Genomic DNA, 6,000 nt, shown 5'->3' with positions numbered 1-6,000 from the left:
CATCAGATTTTTATCATTAACCTTTTGCAAATGGACAAGTGATGAACCGGTAATTGGTTTTACTCGGCTGTTATCATGTTTCGATTTGGAGTTAAATCCAAGGCATCTACTCGGTCGAGTAGAAGTGACCACGGGGGTGCATCTACTCATAACAAGTTGTCCAATTTTGCTAACAAAGAGTTGAGTATAAGAGTGGAAGGTTCTTCTGTCCGTTTCCTCAGTGACAATTAAGTAACCGGGTAGCTAAGCCGTTACATTTTAGTCGAGAAAAGGCAAGGATTCACTCTGTTTAGTCGGTTCAATGCTTAGGCATAGGTGAATCGCGACTGTTTAAGGTCCTGGAGCCAAGTGTCTGATCAGGACATAGCTTGTAAGCAAAGGAGTGTGAGCGTCCGCGTATCCTCTGCTGGAGGTACGAGAGCCATTCGATATGAAAGCCATTATCTATTCGATTGAGATCTAGGTAAGGTTTTGACTTTGGTTTTGTTACAGCTGAACCTGTTTAAGGCTGCCTACGTACCTCGGTTGAGGATCAAGCCATTCGTAGTTCGTTTTTCCCGAGTAAAAGTGGCCGTGAGTGGCGCATTTACTCGGTCGAGTAGAAGTGACCATAGGGTGCATCTACTCGGTTTTTTTTTGTTACAGCTGAACCTGTTTAAGGCTGCCTACGTACCTCGGTTGAGGATCAAGCCATTCGTAGTTCGTTTTTCCCGAGTAAAAGTGGCCGTGAGTGGCGCATTTACTCGGTCGAGTAGAAGTGACCATAGGGTGCATCTACTCGGTTTTTTTTTTTTTTTTTTTTTTTTTTTTTTTTTTAAGACATACTCCTACGGGTAGAAGCGTCGTAGGTGCATTGAGTTCCATGAACGTGGGACTTCTTCGCCGCGCGACGTTTGGAGTCTGTATACGCCAGGTTTGACGACTTTAATGATTTTGTAAGGTCCTTCCCACCTGGCGCCGAGTTTGCCGGCGTTTAACTCCTTAGTGTTTTCGAACACTTTGCGCATGACGAGGTCGCCGAGTTCCAGAGGTCGGGCTCGAACCTTTTTGTTATAGTAGCTTTCGATCTGGTGTTGGTAATTCTGGATGCGCAGCAGAGCCTGGTCTCGTCGTTCCTCTATCTCATCGAGGGCATCGAGTAGCATCTCCTTGTTGAGCTCGACGTATTGAGGCATCTTGGAACGTCGAAGGCTTGAAACGTTAACTTCAGCAGGAGCCATTGCTTCGACTCCGTAGGCGAGGGAGAAAGGTGTCGCTTTAGTCGATCCTCGCGGGGTTGTGCGGTGGCTCCATAGGACTCCGTCGAGTTCGTCGGCCCAGTGACCCTTTTTCAGGTCCAGACGCTTCTTAATGCCATCGATGATGAGTTTGTTTGAGGATTCTGCCTGTCCGTTACCTTGCGGGTAGCGAGGGGTGGAGGGGCTTAATCGAATGTTCCACTTGCTACAGAACTCCTTGAAATTACCTGACATGAACTGCGATCCGTTGTCGGTGACAATTTCATAAGGTAGACCATGGCGGCAAATAATGTTTTTCCAGACGAAACCGCGGACTTCTTTGTCTGTGACTTGAGCGTATGCTTCAGCTTCGATCCATTTAGTGAAGTAGTCGGTGAGGACCAGGATGAAGCGTCTTTGGCGGGAACAAGGAAGCGGTCCTATGATATCCATCGCCCATCGCATGAACGGGTAAGGGGCGGTGGTTGTGCGCAACATCTCGGTTGGGCAATGGATGCTGGGGGCGTGTCGTTGGCACTTGTCGCAGCTTCTCGCGTATGACTCGCAATCAGCGTTCATTGTCGGCCAAAAGAACCCTAAGCTCCTTACTTTGATTGCTAGCGCGCGTCCGCCCGAATGATTTCCGCCAGCGCCTTCATGCGTCTCTGCCATAACCCTTGCTGTCTCATCGCCATGGATGCATTTGAGGAGGACTTTACTCGCCGTCCATCTGTGCAGTTCATCGTCGAGAACGACGTAATGGGCGCTGCGGGTTTTTAGCCGGCGGGCTGCCCATTTTTCTGCTGGGAGTTCCCCCTTCGAGAGGTAGTCGATGAACTCAGTTCTCCAATCTGGGCCAAATCCGTCGTCGTCTGGAGCAATGGGCTCGACAACCTGGGCGATGAGGGTTTTGTCGGTCAGAATATCGATGCTTGGTTTCTCGATACGATGTATCGGGATTGTTCGTTTAACTTGGTCATGAAGCTTGCTACCAAGGGCTGCGAGGGCGTCGGCGCAGATGTTTTCGCCTCTGGGAACTTTGATGAGTTCGAAGGACTCAAACTCTGCTGCTAGGCTTTGCACTATTTTGAGATAGGCGTCCATTCGATCGTTGCGGGCATCGTAGTCGCCACTGAACTGATTGGCGACTAACTGGGAGTCGCAATAGGCGCTTAGTCGTTTAGCTTTTACGGCTTTTGCTAAGCGGAGTCCGGCGATCAAAGATTCGTATTCTGCCTCGTTGTTTGAAGCGGGAAAGCCAAAGCTAAAAGACTGTCTGATTAGCTCTCCGGTCGGAGACTGTAATTGGACTCCGGCGCCTGCTCCTTTGTTGGTCGACGATCCATCGACGTGCAGCGTCCAGTTCAAACTTGGGAGTGCGAGATCTTGTTCCAACTCTGGGGCCAGTTCGACCAAGAAGTCCGCAAGAACCTGTGACTTTGCTGCAGTGCGGTTCTTGTAGATGATATCGAGCTCGCCAAGTTCAATGGCCCACTTTGTGAGTCTTCCAGACCTGTTGGTGTTTTGGAGTATCGTTCGGAGAGGCTGATCAGTCAACACTTCTACCGAATGCGATTGGAAATAGGGTCGAAGCTTTCTCGCTGCTTCGACGACTGCTAAGGCCATCTTCTCCAGAGTCGGGTATCGCGTTTCTGGCCCGGTCATGCGCCGGCTCGTATAGAAGATGGGCTTTTGCTCGCCGCGGTCTTCCTTTATCAGGACGCTGCTGACGGCAGCTTGTGATACTGCGACATAGAGAGACAGGACGTCACCGACGTCCGGCTTAGCGAGTACAGGAGGTGTTGTCAGGTATTGCTTGAGTTGAGTAAATGCCTCCTCGCACTTCTCGTCCCAAATGAACTTCTTGTTTCCTCTCAGGAGATCGTAGAAAGGCAAGCACTTGTCAGTGGATCTGGCAATGAACCGGTTTAGAGCGGCTATTCTCCCCGTGAGTCGTTGTACTTCTCTACTGTTTTTTGGACTCGGGAGGTTCAGGACCGCGGATATCTGTTTCGGGTTCGCCTCAATTCCTCGCTGCGTGACAATGTAGCCGAGGAACTCGCCAGAGGAGACTCCGAACGTGCACTTTGCCGGGTTCAGCTTCATGCCGTACTTGTTGAGAGTTTCGAAGCATTCTTGCAGGTGACTGAGGTGATCAGTGGCGTGGAGAGACTTAACCAGCATGTCGTCGATGTATACTTCCATGGTGATACCCAATTTATCTGCGAACATCTTGTTTACGAGCCGTTGGTAGGTTGCTCCAGCGTTCTTTAAGCCGAACGGCATGACCTTATAGCAGTAGGTTCCCCTATCTGTGATGAAGGCTGTCTTCTCGCGATCGTCCGGGTGCATCATTATTTGGTTGTATCCAGAGAAAGCGTCCATAAAGGTTAGCATCTCGTTTCCAGCCGTAGACTCGACTAAACGGTCGATGTTGGGAAGAGGGTAGCTGTCCTTTGGGCAGGCTTTATTTAAGTCGGTAAAGTCGACGCAGACGCGCCACTTGCCATTTTTCTTTTTGACGACTACTGGGTTCGCCAACCATTCGGGGTAGCGGACTTCGGCAATCGAACCTGCACCGAGTAACCGGTCGACTTCTTCATTTACAGCCTTAGACCTATCGGGACCGAGTTTGCGTCTCTTCTGGCGGATGGGCTTGAAAGTTGGATCGACATTTAGTTCATGAGTCGTTATAGTCGGATCAATGCCTTTCATGTCTGCCATAGACCATGCGAACGTGGAAATGTTCTTTCTGAGAAAATCCAGAATTGACTGCTGCATTTCCTCAGAAAGGTACGCGCCAACCCTCACAATTCGACTCTGGTCGACGTCGTCAATAGGTAACTCTAGGACTTCGCTTTCTTGAGAGCAGACTTTTGAGGTTGGAGTAGATACTGAGTTTACGGATAATGACGACCGCTGAAGTTTGACTGTGGCGACTAGGAGATCTCTGGCGGCTCTCTGGTCCCCGCGCAACGTTTTAATCTTCCCGTCCGTGCCAGGGAACTTGACGCACTGGTGGTAAGTGGAAGGAATGGCTTGCATTGAGTGTAACCAAGGGGTACCGAGTATAGCGTGATACGGAGCTTTCGTGCTTACGACGGCAAACTTGACTGTTCGAGTAACGCCGCATGCACGCACCGGGAGGCGGATCGTTCCCAAGATAGTTTCTGAAGACCCGTTGAATCCGGTTAACGTTCTGGAGGACGCTTTTATGTCATCGAGGTCGACTCCCATCTTCTGCAGGGTTTCTCGGAAGATGAGATCGACGGAACTTCCGGTGTCGATAAGGATTTTGGTGACATCGTACTCTCCAATTCCAAGGACGACGAGGAGTGGATCATTATGGGGCGTGTGGACACCCACAGCGTCATCTGGTGAGAAGGTTATCGGAGGATGACTTGTCGGTTTAGTCGGCCATTTCTGGGACGTCGCGACTTGTCGACGATAATCTTTCACGGAACGGACTGAGTCCCCGTTAGGGGGGGAGCCTCCCATGATAACGTTCAAAGACTGCCCCGCTTGTACTCGCTTAGAGTCCAGTAGGGCGCGGAGGTCTTTGGATATGCTGGTCTCGGGTGGTGAAGATTGAGACTGACCTTTAACTCGCTCCAACTGTCGTCGTAAGTCTGTTGGTTTTGAACGGTTGAGCTTTACGCGAAGATCGCATGCGCCGGAATTGAGTTTATCTCGGAGATCGCTAACTGGTCTTTCGTTGTCGTTAGCGTCGCTTGCCGAGATGCGTCGAGACTTCCGTGCATCCAGCATTGTTCGGAGATCTCTGTGCTTGGAAGTGCTTTCGTTTTCTGATTCGAACTTCCGTTTAAGGACGTCTCTCAGATCTCCGAATACAAGAGCATCGTCGTTCTCTTCATCGGACGACAAGGATTGCTGAGAGAGTATCACCTCGATGCGTCTGCGGTTAGCCGGGTGCTCTTCGTCGGCTGAGGAATCTCCCTCGCCGTTATCCTTCGGGGCTTGTTCCTCGTCATCTCGTCGCGAAGCATCGTTTTGCTGTCCTTTTCATGTGGCTTTGCGTTGGGCTCTTCTTTCCTTATTCTTGCTCCAGCTTTTACCGTTCTTTGGTTTAGTTTTCAAGGGCTCGAACTTAAACCCGCCGCTCGCGAGAGAAGAGAGATAATGTGCGTAGAGAGATTTGCATTCCGTTGTATCGTGTCCCTTGACGTCGTGATATTTGCAGTGCTTGGTGAGATCGATGGTCCTGGAAGGCCCCGCTGCTGATACGGCTCCCGCCGTAGGTTGGGTGGTGCAAACAGTGTCGACTTGTTTGTCGGATGTTTCGAGTTCTCTTACATACATGTATCCGTCTTTGCGGCCGTTTTTGTCGTTTGGAGCGTGCTGGCGCGGCTCTTGTCGCGTGTTGGCGTTTTTAGCCGCTGGCGCTTTGGGTGCGTTCATCTTGCTGAGAATGGCGTTGGTATCTTCTTCCATTCGGATGAAGTTGTCGGATCGCGCGATAGCGTCCTGAAGCGACGTAGTTGGATTTTGGTATAAATCCTCCCGAAATTTAGAACGAACCCACAAAGTGTTTCGCAAGGCGTCAATGGCAATACCGTCTGGAATGTCAATCCTGGAGACTACGGCTTTGAACTTCTCCATGTAGTTGCGAAGACTCTGGTCTTTAGTTTGGTTGAGGTTCCACAAGCTAGAGGCAGTGGCGCTGCGCTTGGTGAACATAATGTAAGTCTTGAGAAAAGCTGCTGATAAGTCGCGGAAACATCCGATCGAGTTCTCCTCCAACTGGGAGAACCAAGTCAGGGCT

The sequence above is a fragment of the Brassica napus genome, chromosome C7 (assembly GCF_020379485.1).
Source record: "Brassica napus cultivar Da-Ae chromosome C7, Da-Ae, whole genome shotgun sequence".
In the NCBI taxonomy this organism is placed as follows: Eukaryota; Viridiplantae; Streptophyta; class Magnoliopsida; order Brassicales; family Brassicaceae; genus Brassica; species Brassica napus.
This window is presented reverse-complemented; position numbering follows the sequence as displayed.